The sequence below is a fragment of the Chlorocebus sabaeus genome, chromosome X, assembly GCF_047675955.1.
Source record: "Chlorocebus sabaeus isolate Y175 chromosome X, mChlSab1.0.hap1, whole genome shotgun sequence".
Lineage (NCBI taxonomy): Eukaryota > Metazoa > Chordata > Mammalia > Primates > Cercopithecidae > Chlorocebus > Chlorocebus sabaeus.
This window is the reverse complement of record NC_132933.1, coordinates 83,176,704-83,193,805: the sequence shown is the minus strand read 5'-3', so window position 1 is coordinate 83,193,805 and position 17,102 is coordinate 83,176,704. Positions and strand designations below refer to the sequence as shown.

The 17,102-nt window shown below is 40.9% G+C and overlaps 1 protein-coding gene and 1 pseudogene across 5 annotated transcripts in view; both read left to right on the top strand.

The window, feature by feature from the left end:
* EDA (ectodysplasin A) overlaps positions 1-17,102 on the top strand; it is a 418,184-nt gene that overhangs the window by 63,629 nt on the left and 337,453 nt on the right. The gene's annotated exons all lie outside the window — the stretch shown is intronic.
* Positions 4,932-5,126, top strand: LOC119621039 (small nucleolar RNA U3; annotated as a pseudogene).

Below are 17,102 nucleotides of genomic sequence, written 5' to 3'. Positions count from 1 at the left end.
TCACTGACAGTGTGTTCTTGGCCATATGTTTCTTAACCTCCTGGAACCTCAGTTGCCTCATCTATAAAATGGGGTGATATGGCTTGCCTGATAGATTTGTCTTTAAAATTAGATGAATTAACGTGTAAAATCTCTAGCACAATACCTATTTATGACAGATAGTATACCTTTCAGTGAATGCTCATATCTTTTTCTTCCATATTATTGTGCTGACCCTGGTTTTTACTGCATTATTCTTCAGTAGCCAGCTTTAATTTAATAAAGTAAACATTAAAAATGACTTCTCTTTTAAAGTCTGAAAAAAATATTTTTGTGCTTTTTCTTCTACCATACAATCAAAATGATATTTATTTTCACTAAAATTTAGGCATACAACCAATTTCAGAATGTAAGCAGGTGAAACAGCGGATTAATATTAATCATAGATGAATGTAAAAGCACAGCTGAGATTGCGCATAATAAATTATCATGCTCTGTATTATTTTTGTCTTTTTCTCATCTCAGTAGTAATTTTATTTCCTATTAAATAGCCATAGAGATAATTTCTTTCTTCTTAAAGTAGAGCACCATCTCTCAGATAACTTTTAACATTTCTGAGACAATTCTGACCTTTTAATGAACTTTATGATAGTTTAGCAGTGTTATAAATAATGAACCTGAAACTCTAAAAAGTTATCAAAACTTCTTTCAAATTGTGGTATATAATTTATTCAAGTAGAGAAAGGTAACTCTAATCAATTTTTATATGTTATTAAAAGTTTCTACGTCCTATTAGTAGGATTTATATTCTCTCTTTCCTAAGTATCTTTTGTCCTAACTTCCTCCATAGGTATGCACCTTTATTGCTTGCCTGTAACTTGAGGAAATAAGAACATTTCTTCTAGACTGTGAGTCAATGAAAAGTGACTCCCCTATGGAAATAGGAATTGAATGCTACAGTCTCATGTATGAACTCGGTATTTGGCCTAGATATTTTCCCTTTCTCTGAAATGAGGAAGATGTTATGGCACCTCACTTCACATTTGCCTGACCAGCTGTAACATGTATCTTCATGAACCCTATATACTGGTTTCACTCTATGGATTACCTGTAGAGCAGGAATAATTGAATTGACAGATAGGGTTATGATTAGGCTATGATAGAACCTCTCTAGCCCAGCCTAACACAAGTAGATCACAAAACATCTTTATTCTAACACTGATGGTAGGAATGTCAGGGATGTCAGTAGAGTTCCCAGGGGTAACTTTCATCTCAATAGGTCTCCAACTCCAACCAGAAGACAGGTTTTGCCATGGAAAACAGAGAGTGAAAACTCATGAATGAATGAGAAAAATTCATTCTCAAGAGACCTGCCTTAGCTAGCTAACACACATCATTAGCAATGCGATCTTAACGGAATTGTTAAACATCTCCAAGCTTCAATTTCCATGAATGTGGGTGGTGATAACAGGATTGTTGAGAAATTTTAATAAGATAATTAATGTAAAGTACTTAACACAGTGCCCAGTTCATTGTAAGGGATTTTCATCAAGTTTTGTCAAAATAATTTCCTATGACCCACTTGGGTGTTGTAACAGGTCCGTTAAAGCTTTCTTTTACTATATCTGAAATTTTTGTCCTATATTCTTTAGATCAGTGCTTTTATTATTGATGGTTTGGGTTTGTGTCCCTACCCAAATCATGTTGAATTGTAATCCCCAGTGTTGGAGGAGGGACCTGGTGGCAGGTGATTGGATTATGGGGGCAGATTTCCCCTTGTTTTTCTCAAGAGAGTGAGTTCTCAGGAGATTTGGTTGTTTAAAGGTGTGTAGCATCTCCGTCCTTGTTTCTCTTCCTCCTGTTCTGGCCCTGTAAGATGTGTCTGTTCCCCCTTGCCTTCGCCATGATTGAAAGTTTCCTGAGGCCTCTCCAGCCATGCTTCCTGTGCAGCCTGTGGAACTGTGAGCCAATTAAACCTTTTTTTCTTTATAAATTACCCAGTCTCAGGTATTTATAGCAGTGCGATAACAGACTAATACAACTATTTAAGATAGCTTTTATGGGTCCTCTTACTTTTACCTCTATGCCCCAATTTTTTTCATTCCTTTCTTTTATGAGTGATTTTCAGGCTTTTTATCATTTTGGAAACCCTACTTGGATCCTATTCTTAGTTATTTATTTCTTTTAACATGTAGCACACAGAACTGGACCCCATACTTTAGAGATTATTTGTCCAGCCTAGCCTTCCTTTAATTCAGCTATTAGACTTTAATCAGTGTAGACTAAGATTACTGTAGAATTTTCTTTTCAGTGGCTATTTTATGACCTTGTGGCCAGATCAAAAGAACCATTTTTGAGATAAGAGACATATCTGAAATCATAGTTCTGATCACTGATTCAAGAATTGTTTTCTTCAGCTCTGAATATTTACATGCTGGTTTCATCAGTAATCTATTTGCTTAGAGACTGATTTACTGGAAAAATGAAAACTGCATTTGTAATTATATATTAGACATTTTATTCTTATACCTATGTACCTAGATTTGATTGGTTAATTTATAAGCACCAACATTTTCCACATTTGTTGTTCAAATTTTATTTAGGTGGACTAGCTTATAGACCATTGACTTCAAATGGAATTGTGAAGCTAATCTTTATCTGAAGTTTAGGTGATGAAAGGCTTTCTTTGCCAAGCAAAACTAATGATACTCCCAAGTTAAATGGAAATAGCCTAACATGGAAACCAAGAGTGTGTTGCCTCCTCAGCACTGCTTTCTTTCTCTGCCCTCCGGGAGGAGGGGAGAGGGTTTATGGGGAAAGGCTGCAGGAGTCAGAGCAGCCAACCTATGGCTGACCTGAATGATATTGTTAAGGTAAAATAAATTGCAGAAGAAAGAGAGAATCCGTTTTTATTGGAATTTAGACACCATTACTTTTCCTTGGATGATTCAGAACACACTTTTAAAGGAGAAATGTAGAAGAATAAGAGGGAAGCACTAAGGATTGAGCCTCTTTTTTACCACACTTTAGATGATGTCAGAATTATTTTGTTACATTGCTTTAAGATGTGAATGCTTACTCACTCTAGTATATAGGACCATTATTTTCAAATATTTAAGGTTTTTTTTGTTTTGTTTTGTTTTTTTGCTTCTGGAAAACCTCAGCTCCCTAGACTGCATTCTCTGTATCTCAATTTCCTTATTTGTAAAATGAGGACAATAAGACTACATAGAGTACTCCCTAACTTCCCAGTTACCCCATAAGGTAAATCTTTTGTCTCTAAACTACTCTTAGGACCTCATATACTGATTTGTGTAAATTGTGGTTACTTGTGTATGTGTTTTTTGTTCCCTACTAGATTATAATCCCTTTGAGGTCAGAGGCTAGCTGAGTTTTCATCTTTTTTGACCTTCATAGTTCCTTGGGTTAAAAACTTCAGTGAAATCACAAGAAAGTAATCAGAAATATAATTGGGCAGGTGGAACAAATTTGTTAAATCTGTTTGGGAAAACAATAACTGGTTCTTAAATAATAAATCAGCCTCAGGTTCACTGTTCCATAATCAGGGTGGGAACAAGGGAGAGGGGAAAGTATATGTTTCTGAAGATATCTGAGAACAGAAGCCCTGCCTTTAATATGGTTGATTTCATTGGATAATGGAGGAATTTCTTCCTAGTTATGTCCAGAAAAATTGGGAAGCTTGTCATTAGCTATACTGTGATGCAGATGTGACTTCAAAGAATCAGTTCACTTCATCTTGTTATGTTGTGGCAGAAAACAGTATTTCAGACTATCACAAAGCAAGGAATTTGGGTATAAGATTAAAGTCTACTATGTTCTGCATGGACAAGCATCATTTCTATTAAGTATTGATCCTTAAGGAAAAGCTAAACAGTTATAATTAGCATAGGATTTTTATTCGAAAATATTGATTTTCTACCCTCTTTCTCTAAAGCAGAGACTAAAAGTGTCATAGAATCTCTGGGTTAAAATGGAGATAGAAGTCATCCAACTCAAGATCCCATCTCCTTTGTCAATCACTTCTGCAATATCTCCATCAAGTTCTCACAATCCTAGGCTTGAAATGTGTCAGCAATGGAGAACTTGTCCTCATGGGAGATAGCTAATGTCATTTGTAGGCTGATCTAGTTGTTACAAAAGTCTCCATTATTTAATACCACAATAATAAACTCTGCCATACCATAGTTATTCAGATGGGAGAAAGATTCCCACATCCCCCTGACTAGTCTCTAACGCCCCAACTCCAGACTAAACATACTTTCAACTGTTCCTTTGTTATTTTGTTGCACTTTCCACACTGTATATTGTAGTCATAGTTTGTAGCTGTATTTTTACACATCCTCTGAATTGTGAGCTCCTTGAGGACACAAACCACATCTTATCTTTGAATGTATCTGGTATATAATACCTTTGAGTGAGAAAAACATAGCATTAAATCTCTGCATTATCTAGGCTACTCTTGTTTGGATGTTCTCTGAGTTATCCTTTATTAAACATATATTTACTGAATACCTTTCTGTCAGTCAGATACTGTGCCAGTATTTAGGAATACAATAGTGAAAGAGAAAGATATAGTTTCTGACTTTGTGAAACTTAAAATGTGTGAGATACAAGGAAATGGGCAGTACAAAACAAGGTGATAGGCTGCACTAAAGGAAGGATATAGTGCATGGTTTCCAACCAAGGCTTTTGGGATCAAAGAAGGCTTCCACCACCTTCCCATTTTCTTGTTATAATGGGAAAAATATTTTAGATGTGGTCTGACCAGTCCTGATGATCACAGTTTTGATCTGAGTATTTCTGGATATATATGTTATTGTAGGTTAAGGTAATATTTGCCTTTATAATGCTACTACATTATTGTTCATTCATTCAATAAATATTTATTGAGTACCTATCATCTTTTTAAATCTTTAGACAAATTAAAGTTAAAGATTATACTTTCAGGGATCATTTCTACAGTTTATTACTGGAGAAGTTTCTTTGAATGTATAGAGCACTAAAAAACATATTATCTCCCGAGTGTAAAGCTGCCTCTTGGTGTTGGTTTACTTCAATTGCCATTTGCCATTAATGATTGTTCTTCTTTTCTTTTGGGAGAGTAAGAGACAGAGGACACAGTCTGGGTGGGGAAAAATATTAAGTTTAGCAGTCTAATTGAGCAAAGAACTATTCATGAATTGAGCAACCCTCAAAACGAGAACAAAGGGAGGGGAGAGAAGGAGAAGATGACAGGGTTGGCAATCACTACTCTGCTTTCTCTGTTTAACCACCATGACTATGATAGCTCTTCCTCACACAGGCCAAAATCAATCTGATCTCCAGAGAATAGTTTAGGTGAATTAAGTATGGACCTAATGACATACTATACTGGAAAATACTTTGTAAATTAAGTGCAATGTATATACTATAATTATAATAATAATATTTCCACCTAATTCCTCCCAGTAAAACTTCATTCTCTTCCATGTCACCCAGCTCTCTGACACAGTACCTCTGATCATACCCTTCTACCATATCACATCTTCTCACTTCCCCATTGTAAATAAGCTTCATGAAGATACAATCCAATTGATTCAGTTAACTTTGCCAGTTTCAGTTTTTAGATGCCATTTGTCCTTTCAGTCTTTCCGGAAGACTGAGGGTTATAAAGACAATGATAATGCCATTGTGTTCATGACACCTTATTCAATTGCTTTATAATTTGTCCAGTAAAATAGTACTTCTATTGCTGGAGATTTCTCCAGGAGTGCTTCATAAAGGAAATACATGTTTTAATAACCTTTTAGCTACTGTTATAGTATTGGCCTTCCTACATGGAAAGCTCCTATCCAATCAGAGAATATAGACTATTATCAGAACATACTCATATCCCATTTAAGATGGCAAATGAATGAAATTCCTCTGTAAATGTTCAAATGGCCCATCAGAAAATAGAAGTGTACCACCTGAAGTTTTTATTGTCTTCCAAGGATTACGGATTTGACAAAGCAAACATTGGTTATAAACCATTTTGGCAATTTTAAAATAATCCCCACACAAATATTTTTTCATAATTGGCATAATTTTTTTATACTCCATGATGAGTTATGGAGTACAGAACTTTTAATAATGAAGGCTTTAAAGACTTGAGAAAGACCAGGTGGCCATCTGTGCCCTCCATGAGTCCATGCTTAATACTGAATTTGTATTCTTTTAAATATCAGATTTGTTTCTCCAATTCAGGTGTAGCACTGTTTATTAAATAGGGTAAAATAGGTATTCTGACCTCAATCAGTCTTACGGAGTTCTTTTAAATTGCGTATCTTAACAATTTCAGTACTAGCTGACTTGGTGTGAAAATCTGCCAAACCTTTTCCTTAGTATTTAATAATTCTTGTTCTGCATTTGGGTTAGCAGTTTTATAAAACTAGTTTCTTCATTAGAGATCTGGAAATTCTCACCTACTCTAATGGTATGATATTAAAGTTATCAGAAATCTGTACTTGTCAGAGTCCTTTCCATGAATCTCCTTGAAGACAAAACACTTTAGGCTTATAGTTGCTCAGGAAAGTACCAGAGTAAACAACCATCTGTGAATAACAAGGCTTAAAATGGCCATGGATAAAGGCCTGTTGAGAGTTCACTACAATGTTGATGCAATTGACAAGGAAATTCAGTTATTTTTGCTGCATACAACATTTTAAGATAACTAGATTTATGACTTATCATTATACCAGGACTACTAGTTTTCAATGAATTTTATATAATTTCTGAAACACATATTAATAACACATCCATACAAATATAACTCAAAGGGTTAGCTTTACTTATTATTTGACAACACTTTGCATATAATTTAATATGTCAAGTAAGCCCAGTTAGTTTATATTTATCTTTTCATAAAGAGAGGTGTCCTTTTGAGATGTTCCAAGGGCCTATCTGGAAAATCCCAAAGTTAGTTCAAAGTCAAGAAAGAGACTTAAATTAGAATTTGATTTTGTGAAGTTTGTCAAAAATATCAAAGGTTTCAGCCTGGCATGGTGGCTCATGCCTCTAATCAAAGCACTTTGGGAGGCCAAGGCAGGTGGACTGCTTGAACTCATGAGTTTGAGACCAGCCTGGGCAACATGGCAAAACCCTATCTCTACTAAAAATATAAAAATTAGCCAAGTATGGCGGTGTGCCCCTGTAGTCCCAGCTACTTGGCAGGTTGAGGCAGGAGAATCGCTTGAACTTGGGAGGCGGAGGTAGCAGTGAGCTGAGATCGCACCACTGTAGAGAAAGAAAAAGAAAAAGGAAAGGAAGAAGGAAGGAAGATAAAGAAAGAAAAAAATATATATGGTTTGAAACACTTGATCAAAATATGGTGATCAGTGACTGTGAAATAACAGTAATCATTTAAATAGAGTGATAGTTAAAAGACTTTAAAAGGCAAATATAGAAACATGGTTGTAGAAAAATCCTTAGCTCTTTTAGAGGACTCAGTTTTCCTTCTTTCTTTTTTTTTTTTTTTTTTTAATGGATTCTAGCACTATAGCCTGGGCTGGAGTGCAGTGGCACGATCTTGGCTCACTGCAACCTCCACCTCCCAGGTTCAAGCGATTCTCTTGACTCAGCCTCCTGAGTAGCTGGGATTACAAGTGCCCGCCACCATGCCCAGCTAATTTTTAGTAGAGACAGGGTTTCACTATGTTGGCCAGGCTGGTCTCAAACACCTGACCTTGTGATCCACCTGCCTCCTGCCTCGGCCTCCCAAAGTGCTGGGATTACAGGCATAAGCAATTGCGCCCAGCCTCAGTTTTCTTAAGTAATCAAAAACCCAATATAGAACATGAAGCACAAGGAATCATCTTGATAAAGCATAGAAACTTTGTTCCTAGGCCAGTTACCTACCAAAAAGGTAAAGAAAAAACTTTCAAAATTTCCTATTAAGAGCAGATCAAAGGCCAGGTGCAGTGGCTCACACCTGTAATCTCAGCACTTTGGGAGGCCAGCACTTTGGGAGGCTGAGGTGGGTGGATCACCTGAGGTCAGGAGTTTGAGACCAGCCTGACCAACATAGTGAAACCCCATCTCTACTAAAAATAGTAAATTAGCTGGGCGTGGTGGCACATGCCTGTAATCCCAGCTATGTGGGAGGCTGAGGCAGGAGAAATGCTTGAACCTGGGAGGCAGAGGTTGCAGTGAGCTAAGATCGCACCATTGCACTCTAGCCTGGGCAATAAGAGCGAAACTCCGTCTCAAAAAAAAAAAAAAAAAAGAAAGAAACAGATCAATATTCCAAGAAAGCCTTATTGTTTCAACACAAGGTACCAAATTCTAGTTTTGCATCAGTGTACATTCAGTAGTAAGGCTCAATTTTAAGAAAAACTTGTGAATAATTCCCTTCTAATCTTAGCTTGATCACACATAAAATTACTTTCATAAGATTCATCTTCTACAAGCCTTCTATACTCTTTTTATGTTTCTTATTTTTCCTATGCCTTTTGGTTTCTCATTTTGGAACAATCAATCATTCTACTTTAGGATAAAAATTACCCTCTTCTTTTTTTCTTCCATACCTCATAGCTTCACTTACTAAAAACATGTCTTACATTACTCACATACAATAGTTGTTTTCCTTTTATTTCTATTTTAAATTACCATATATTGATTAGGATTTTCACCTCTTAGTAATCTTAATTTCTAGTGAAAACCCAGGAAGTAAAACCATTTAAAACCCTCTGTTATATACAAACATTTTATGAATATGCATTTCATAATTTCTAGAATATGTGCTTCCTCATAGAATAATTTTTTCATGTTTACTAACAGACCCAAATAGCATACCTATACTGTTTGAAAGCAAGATGCCAAAATATGTATACTTTAAACTTATGTTTTGTAATTAATAGTTTGGTATTTTTAACTTACTTAGAAATGGCCTAGACATTTCATGAATATGGATTACAGTAATTCCTCCTTTACTGCAGTTTCAGTTATCTGTGGTCAGTTGCAGTTCAGAAATAGGTGAGTACAATACAATGAGATATTTTGAGAGAGGGAGAGTGAAAGGTTCTTACATTGGTTCGAACCCCAAGAGTACACACAACACGAGGCAGTGTGGACCAACACGCTGTTTAAATGAGCGCCTGGGTGCAGGCAGGCTGAGGCCTAACATGGCGTCAACACCAAATGAGGACAGGGCAGGGGTTTTATAGTCTCTTGTAAACAGGAAGTGTCTCAGTCTGATGTAACTGCTATACAGTACCCTGACGGCCTCTCAGTCTTCAGGGGGTATGTGTCTTCTGGCCATCTGTCTTCCTGCTTCTGCTATCTTGCTGAGGCATGCTGTTGGCGCAAGTGATCTTGCGTCTTGGGACTGGGCCTGAGAAGGGAGGAGTTATTCATTCCCTTAAGATTTCAGGCCCTGGGGAGAATCTTTCAGAGAGAAAGACCACATCTATATTACTTTTATTGTAATATGTTGTTGTAATTTTGGTATTTTATTATTAGTTGTTGTTAATCTCTTCCTGTGCCTAATTTATAAGCTAAATCTTATCATAGGTATGTATGTATAGATAACAATATAGTATATATAGAATTTGGTACTATCTTTGGTTTCAGGTGTTGATGAAAAGAGTTGAACTCTGTAAAACATCTGAAGAGATTTATTCTGAGCCAAATATGAATGACCAATGGCCTGTGACACAGCCCCAGTAAATCCTGAGAACATGTGCTACAGCTTGGTTTTACACATATTAGGGAGACATAAGACAACAATCAGTTCATGTAATGTGTCCATTGATTTGGTGTGGAAAGGCAGGGCAACTGTATGCTGGGGCTTCCAGGTCATAGGCAGACTCAAAGATTTTCTGATTGGTAAATTGGTTGAAACAGTTATTATCTAGAGACCTGGAATCAATAGAAAGAATGTCTGGGTTAAGATAAGAGGTTATGGAGACCCGATCATGCAGAAAAAGCCTCCAGGTAGCAGAAGTAACAGGCTTCAGAGAGAATAAATTGTAAATATTTCTTATCAGACCTAAAGGGTCTGTTCTATCAGTTTTAAGGTCTCTGTTTTGATGTTAATGCCAGTCACCTATGCCTGAATTTCAAAAGAGAGAAGGGTATAATGAAGAATGTTCCATTATCACCTGAACTAGTTTTCAGGTTAACTTTGGAATGCCCTTGCCCGTAGGCGAGGAGTAGGGGGAGTGGGTGGGAGGGTCCATCAGTGCATCCACTGGGTGTCTTGGAATTTATCTCCCAAGTATAAGGTGGGGACTACAGTACTTAATATAACATAGAATGACTTTAAGATTTTAAGTTACTGAAAAAGATTTTTGAAATTTTGACAAGTTTACTTAAACTTGTATCCCATTTACATTCACTTAATTTACTTATTCTTGACAATTCTTGAATTGCTCATTAAACAAAACTGGCCATTGTAGGAGTTCAGGAAATACCACCCTAAAATATGTATATTGGTATACATATTTTTGTTATGTTGATGACTTTGAGCTGAAGCACTTGAAAAACAGCAAAATAGGCCAGGTGCGTTGACTCACGCCTGTAATCCCAGCACTTTGGGAGGCTGAGGTGGGCTGATCACCTGAGGCCAGGAGTTCAAGACCAGCCTGGCCAACATGGTGAAACCCCGTCTCTACTAAAAAAAAGAAATACAAAATTAGCCAGATGTCGTGGTGGGCACCTGTAATCCAAGCTACTCAGGAGGCTGTGAGGCAGGAGGACAGCTTGAACCTGGGAGGCGGAGGTTGCAGTGATCTGAGATCACTGATTTGTTTTATGCGACCACCGGAGCAGGCGCCAGAGATGAGGCAAGTAGGCAAGGTAAAAAGAAACTTTATTAGCTAGCCAATGTGAAGGAAGAAAGGGCGAGGTTCACCAGTCTTCGGCGGTGGAGGCCGAGGAAGTCGCTCCGGCGTTCTCGGGCGAGGCTCCTAGGTCCGCATATGAGGAGGGGCCGAGGAAGTTCCCAGCGGACGTCTGCCGGGAGCAGTTTTTTATGTCTAGGGCCTGGGAGTGGGAGAGAAGTAGGCAGGACACGGGCCTGTCGGGGGGCGTTCCGTAGGCCTGGCTAGGTAGGTTTCGGTCTCCTCGTTCGGACATCACGTTGCACCTGTGCAGTTGGTCTGCATTTTTCCCGGGCACGGGCTGCATTTTCCCACGCGCGGGTAAGTTGGTGATGAAGAACCTGGAAATGCGCCATCTTAGTTGTCTTTGTCCTCTCCCCCCATCCAGACAGTTCAACCTTTTATTGATGATAGTGATTGGGGGCGTCATTATCTGTCTAACTGCTTCCTGCTGTCAGAGGGCATCGTCATGAGGGTCTGTGGTTGGTATCTGGACGTAGGGATGTAGGAGCATCTGGTTGAAGGCGACGCAGGTGATCTCTTGAACTTTGGCTCAGAGAAATTTGATTAAAATGGGGGCAAAGCATACGATAAGACAGAGGATTAATATAGGAATGAGGAATGGGAGCATTTGTTGTATTACTGGTAATAACCATATAGGTGGACCAGGGGTTAAGGGAGTGTTGTAGTTTTTGAGTTCTGTTTTAATCCTGTTTAGGGTTTGGATGTTAGTGTCAACTAGACCTGACTCGTTTATGTAATAGCAGCATTCTTCTCCTAAGAAAAGACATGTTCCTCCTTTTTCCGCTGTAAGAAGATGTAATGCTCTCCTGTTCTGTGCAGCCACCTGGGCTACTGAAGTGATTTGGCGCTGTAGAGAGGCTAGACTTTCAGCCAAAGCCTCTATGGCTTCTTGAATTTGTGCGGTTAGGGATCGAGTAGACTGTACGGAGTGGGCGAGTGCCCCAGTTCCGAGCCCTGACACCACTAAGGAGGAGGCTAGAGAAATTCTGATTACTAAGGGAAGGAAGACAGCCCGTTTTTGGAGATTATTAGGAGGATAGTTAAATGGTAAAATGAGTTCAGCCACTTCTGCTTTGCTATATAGGGTTAAGCTAGGTACTAGGGACACTGGGACACAGAGAGATTGGCTGGTGGATGTGTGATTAAGGACCTTGAAGAGGGTTTTATTACACCAGAAATAACCTCCAACGGGGGCTGTCTGGGTCTTATTGGGTGATTGGGTGTAATCACACCAGGAGGAGTTTGGGGCAGAGTAGCAGAAAGGAAGGATTGGATTTTCTGGGTTTTGGTATAGTGGGACTTGGAGTAAGAACGGTTTTTGGGAGGTGCTTGTAGAGTCAGTTGTAGCCTTGAAAGCAGTAGGTAAGGGGACTGCCACTAAGGGGGCTTCTTTAAGGGCTGCACAGAGGAAACAGTGGGAGAGATGTGTTATGTTAGCTGCCCGTGTTAAGTTTAACCCTTGACGGACAAGCTTTAACCATGAGAAGGGGTCTTTGTTGGAGGAGTGTAGTTGATCTTGTAGGGCCTGTTCTTGTGATTGTATGGCTAAGGTTAAATTTTGTAGGTTTTTTTATGTTTTTAGGGAGGGAGTTTTCCTGTTGGACTAGTGTCCTTTTTATTAAGAGGGTGGCAGCTGGATATGAACCTGAAACAGAATCAGCGTAGAGTCCTCCTTTTACCCCGTCCGCCCATCGGGGGTCCCACGGGTCTTGGATATTTAGTTGATATTGGTAGGTTCCAAATTGTTCATGCTCGGTGAAGAAGTGGTTTTTCTCTTTGGATGCATAGTGGATTTTACAATATTGATAGGGGCATCCTAGGTTTGTTTGTTGCCAGTAGTTTTTACAATTGTATTCTGTTTGGTCATATAGAAAGCAGAGAGACGGTATAGGCGATCTATGTTTGCGAGAAGTGAGGGTGAAATTTATGGTGAGGAGGGACTGACAGCCTTGGGGTGAGCAGTCTGCAGTGCCTTGTAGCTGTGAATGTTGTTTGTTGGTGGTGGTCCATGTTTCAACTATAGAGAATCTCCATATGAAAGTAAACTTAGCAATGGACGGTGAAGTGTATGAGAAGAGTAGTAATGTAAGTGTAAAGTAGGACTTCATTTTCAGTGTAATTGTAGAACGCACCTTGCCACTGGAGGTGTTCTATAAAGGTGGTTAAGGGAGTTTGGTGAGTTTGAGGTGGGTAGGGGCAAGTCTAGTAGATTTCCACTGGTCGTCCTCTGTGGGGGCTTTTTAAAATTGTGACATGTGGACCCAGTGTGTGTGACCTAACAGCTTGGCTGCTATGTGTGTGGACAGGAGGACAGTATATGGGCCTTTCCACCTGGGCTGGAGATCTTTGGCTTGGATGTCTTTTAAGTATACTTGGTCCCCTGGGCTGAGAGAGGTATGTGGGCTATAGGTATCTGTTGGAGGGGGATGTGCTAGTTCTGCATGTTGCCTTAGGAGTTGTCTTAAGAGGGTGAGGTATGGAAGATAGTTTGCCAGCGGAGAGGAAAGGGTAGGTAGCTGCTGGAGGGTGAGAGGCCGGCCGTAGACTAGTTCAAACGGACTGAGGCCTGTCGGACTCTGTGGGGCAGCTCGCAGCCGGGTTAGGGCCAGGGGAAGGAGAGTTACCCATGATTGTCGAGTCTCGAGTGAGAGTTTGGTGAGTTGTTGCTTGATGAGCCCATTGGCCTTCTCTACTTTACCGGAGGACTGAGGTCTATAAGGGATGTGGAGTTTCCAGGTAATGTGTAGGAGGGTCACCACCTGTTGGACTACTTTGGAGATGAAAGCTGGGCCGTTTTCAGACTGAAGAGTGAGTGGGAGGCCAAACCTAGGAATAATGTGTTCAGTGAGTATGGAGGCAACTATATTGGCAGTTTCTCCTGTGGTAGGATAAGCTTCTATCCATCCTGAAAAGGTATCAACGAGGGTTAACAGATATTTGAATTTTTTGTGTTTTGGCATGTGGGTAAAGTCAATCTGCCAATCTTCACCTGGTTGGTGTCCTCTGAGTTGGTGACTTGGATGGGGGTTGCATAGTCCTCCTTGAGGGTTTGACCTGAGGCATGTGGAACACTGTTGATTGATTATAGTTAGGTGTTTCATGAGTGTGGGGCAGTGAATGAGAGGGCTTAGGAGATTATGTAGGGCCTTAGGTCCTATGTGTAAGGAGTTATGTATGTCCTTTAAGATGGTGTAAAGTTGTAAGTGACTAGGTGGTTGGGCCTCTAAAAGTTCTGGACAGGAGTATTCAGTATGGGGTTGTTTGAGAGGGTTGGGGAGTAAGGTTGCTGGATTTAGAGAGGAGCAGACTCCTAGGGCAATGGTAGAGTCTTCTATGAACAAGAGGTGGAAAAGTTGGAGCCTAGACGGGGTTAGGTGGCTAATACTTTTGTGGGCAATAAGGTCTTGAAGGCGGTGGGTAGAGAAGACTGTTAGATTACAGCCTCTAATGAGTTTCTTTGCTTCCTGGGTTAGACAGGCTGCTGCTGCTAGGGCCCGAAGGCAGGGCTTCCACCCTTGTACAGTGGGATCTAATTGTTTGGATAGATATGCCACAGGATGGTATGTGGTACCTACAGATTGGGCTAAAAGGCCAATAGCAACTTTTTGTCTTTCATCTGTGAAAAGTTGGAAGGGGCGTTGGAAGTCTGGGAGTGAGAGAGTAGGATGTGAGAGAAGACAGTTTTTTAGGTAAGTGAAATGTTTATAGATTAACTTTGGATTAGACAAAGGTCCTTGGGGAGTCTCCTTGACAGCTGCATATAGAGGTTTAGCCAAGATTCAAAAATTAGGAATCCAGTGTCTGAAAAACCCCACTAGGCCTAGGAAGGATTGGATTTCTTTAGCGTCTTGGGGAGGAGAAAGATTTTGTATTAGAGTTAAACGGTCTGTGGTGAGCGAGCGTGTTGTGGGAGTGATTTCAATGCCTAAATATATGACACATTGTTGTGAGAGTTGAGCTTTGTGTTTGGATACTCGGTAACCTCTGGATCCTAGATGATTAAGGAGGATTGCAGTGTCTAAAAGAGAGTCCTGTCTTGTGGGACTACAGAGTAAAAGGTCATCTACATATTGGAGAATTTTACTATTTGTAAGAGGACAGGAGGCCAAGTCTTTTGCAAGGGCTTGCCCAAAGAAATGGGGGCTATCTCGGAACCCTTGGGGAAGCACTGTCTATGTCAGTTGGGTGGAGGCATGGGTGTCTGGGTCTTCCCATGTAAAGGCAAAGAGAAACTGACAATCGGGGTGTAAGGGAGTAGAGAAAAATGCATCTTTTAGATCTAGCACAGTAAAGTGTGTTGTGTTAGATGGGATAAGAGAGAGAAGGGTATAGGGATTGGGAACTACTTGATGGGTGGGGCAAACAGCCTCATTGATAAGACGAAGATCTTGCGCTAACCGAAAAGTCCCATCTGCCTTCTTTATAGGTAGAATTGGGGTGTTACAGGGAGAATGAGTGGGGATGAGGATGTGTTGGCTGAGTAACCTAGTAATGATTGGTTTCAGTCCTCGTAAGTGTTCTGGAGAGAGAGAGAACTGTGGGTGGGCTGGAAACTGAGATGGGTTTTTAAGTTTTATGAGTATTGGTGGATGATGGTCTGCCACGACAGGAGTGGAGGTGTCCCACACTTGGGGGTCTATAGGAATGGGGAAATTAGGGAAAGGGTTAGTAGGGTTGTTGGAGTCATTTGAGTTAGTTAATACTAGAAGTAGATGGCAGGTGGGGTGGGGGTAGCTAGTAGGAAGGGAGATACAGGTTTTCAGTTTACTTAGGATATCTCGGCCTAGTAGAGGGGTGGGGCATGAGGGGATGATGAGGAACGAGCATGCAAAATAGTTGTTGGCCAGGCAACAATTAAGGGGCGGTGTTTTTCGAGGGCTGGACGGGGAGCCATCAACTCCTACAACAGAGATATTGGAGGGGAGGCTAGGCCCTTCGAAAGACGGCAAAACAGAGTAGGTAGCCCTGGTGTTGATTAAAAAATTAATTGTCTTACCCGCTACCAGGAGAGTTACCTGTGGCTCGGCGAGGGTGATAGGGGTCCCCGAGTCCTGGCACCTTCAGTCGTCATCCAGGTGTAAGAGCTGGAAGGAGCTCCCAGGGTCCTGAGAAGGGACATCACGTTGAGGCGCCATGCCTGTTTTCAGGGTGGGGCAATCTGACTTCCAGTGCCCTTTGTGGCATGCTGGACAGGGAGTTGTTGGTGGATGAGGTCTAGGGCACTTGTTAGCCCAGTGTCCAGCAACTCCACACTTGTAGCACGGCTGTGTTGGACTAGACGGTTGGGGATTCTGGGGACATTTATCAGCCCAGTGCCCGGGGGTTCCGCATTTATAGCAGGCCCCTTTTGCCGACTTTGGACCTCTGGGTGCTTTGCTCTCCGGTTTTGGGTTAAGACTAGGCTGCTAGGCTGCGGAGCAGCAACTAAGGCTTGGGTTTGGAGCTGTACTTTCTGTTTTAGGCGGGCCTGTCATTGGGCCTCAGCTGTCTCCTCCCTAGAGTTAAAGACCTTGAAGGCCGACTTGACTAGGTCTTGGATAGGGGTTTGAGGTCCATCCTCCGCCTTTTGGAGTTTTTTCCGAGTATCTGAGGCCGATTGTGAAATAAAATATAAAGCTAGGATAGTGGCCCCGGCTGGGGAAGCTGGGTCTAACCGGGTGTATTGAGTTAAAGCCTCAGTCAGCCTGTTTAAGAATGTGGCCGGATTTTCATCTGGACCTCGAATAATTTCTTTTAGTTTGTTAAAATTAGCTACCTTATTTGAGACTGCCTGCATGCCAGCCAGAAGACATTGAGTCATTATGTCTCGTCTTCGGCGACCCGGCTGGCCTACTTGATAGTCCCATTCTGGGTCCACAGATGGGACTGCCTGTTCCCCTACTGGGATAGCAGCATCTGTTAAATGCAGCTGGTCAGGGGCTGCCTGGCGGCCACTAGGATACACTCTCACTCCTCTGGGTTTAGAGTAGAGGTAAGAATAACATGAAGGTCATGCCAGGTTAGATCGCAGGCCTGGCAAAAGTACCTAAATTCTTTGGTATAAACTGTAGGATTGGCAGAAAAATCTCCTAAACGTTTTTCAATTTTTGAAAGATCTGCTAGTGAGAAGGGAACATGAACTCTAACCACGCCTTCTGCTCCTGCCACCTCACGCAAGGGCGCTAAAACTGCAGGGGGGTTGGATAGGGTGGGAGTAAGGGTAGGGGCGGTTAGGCAATCTTTAGAGCGGGTATGGGAGGA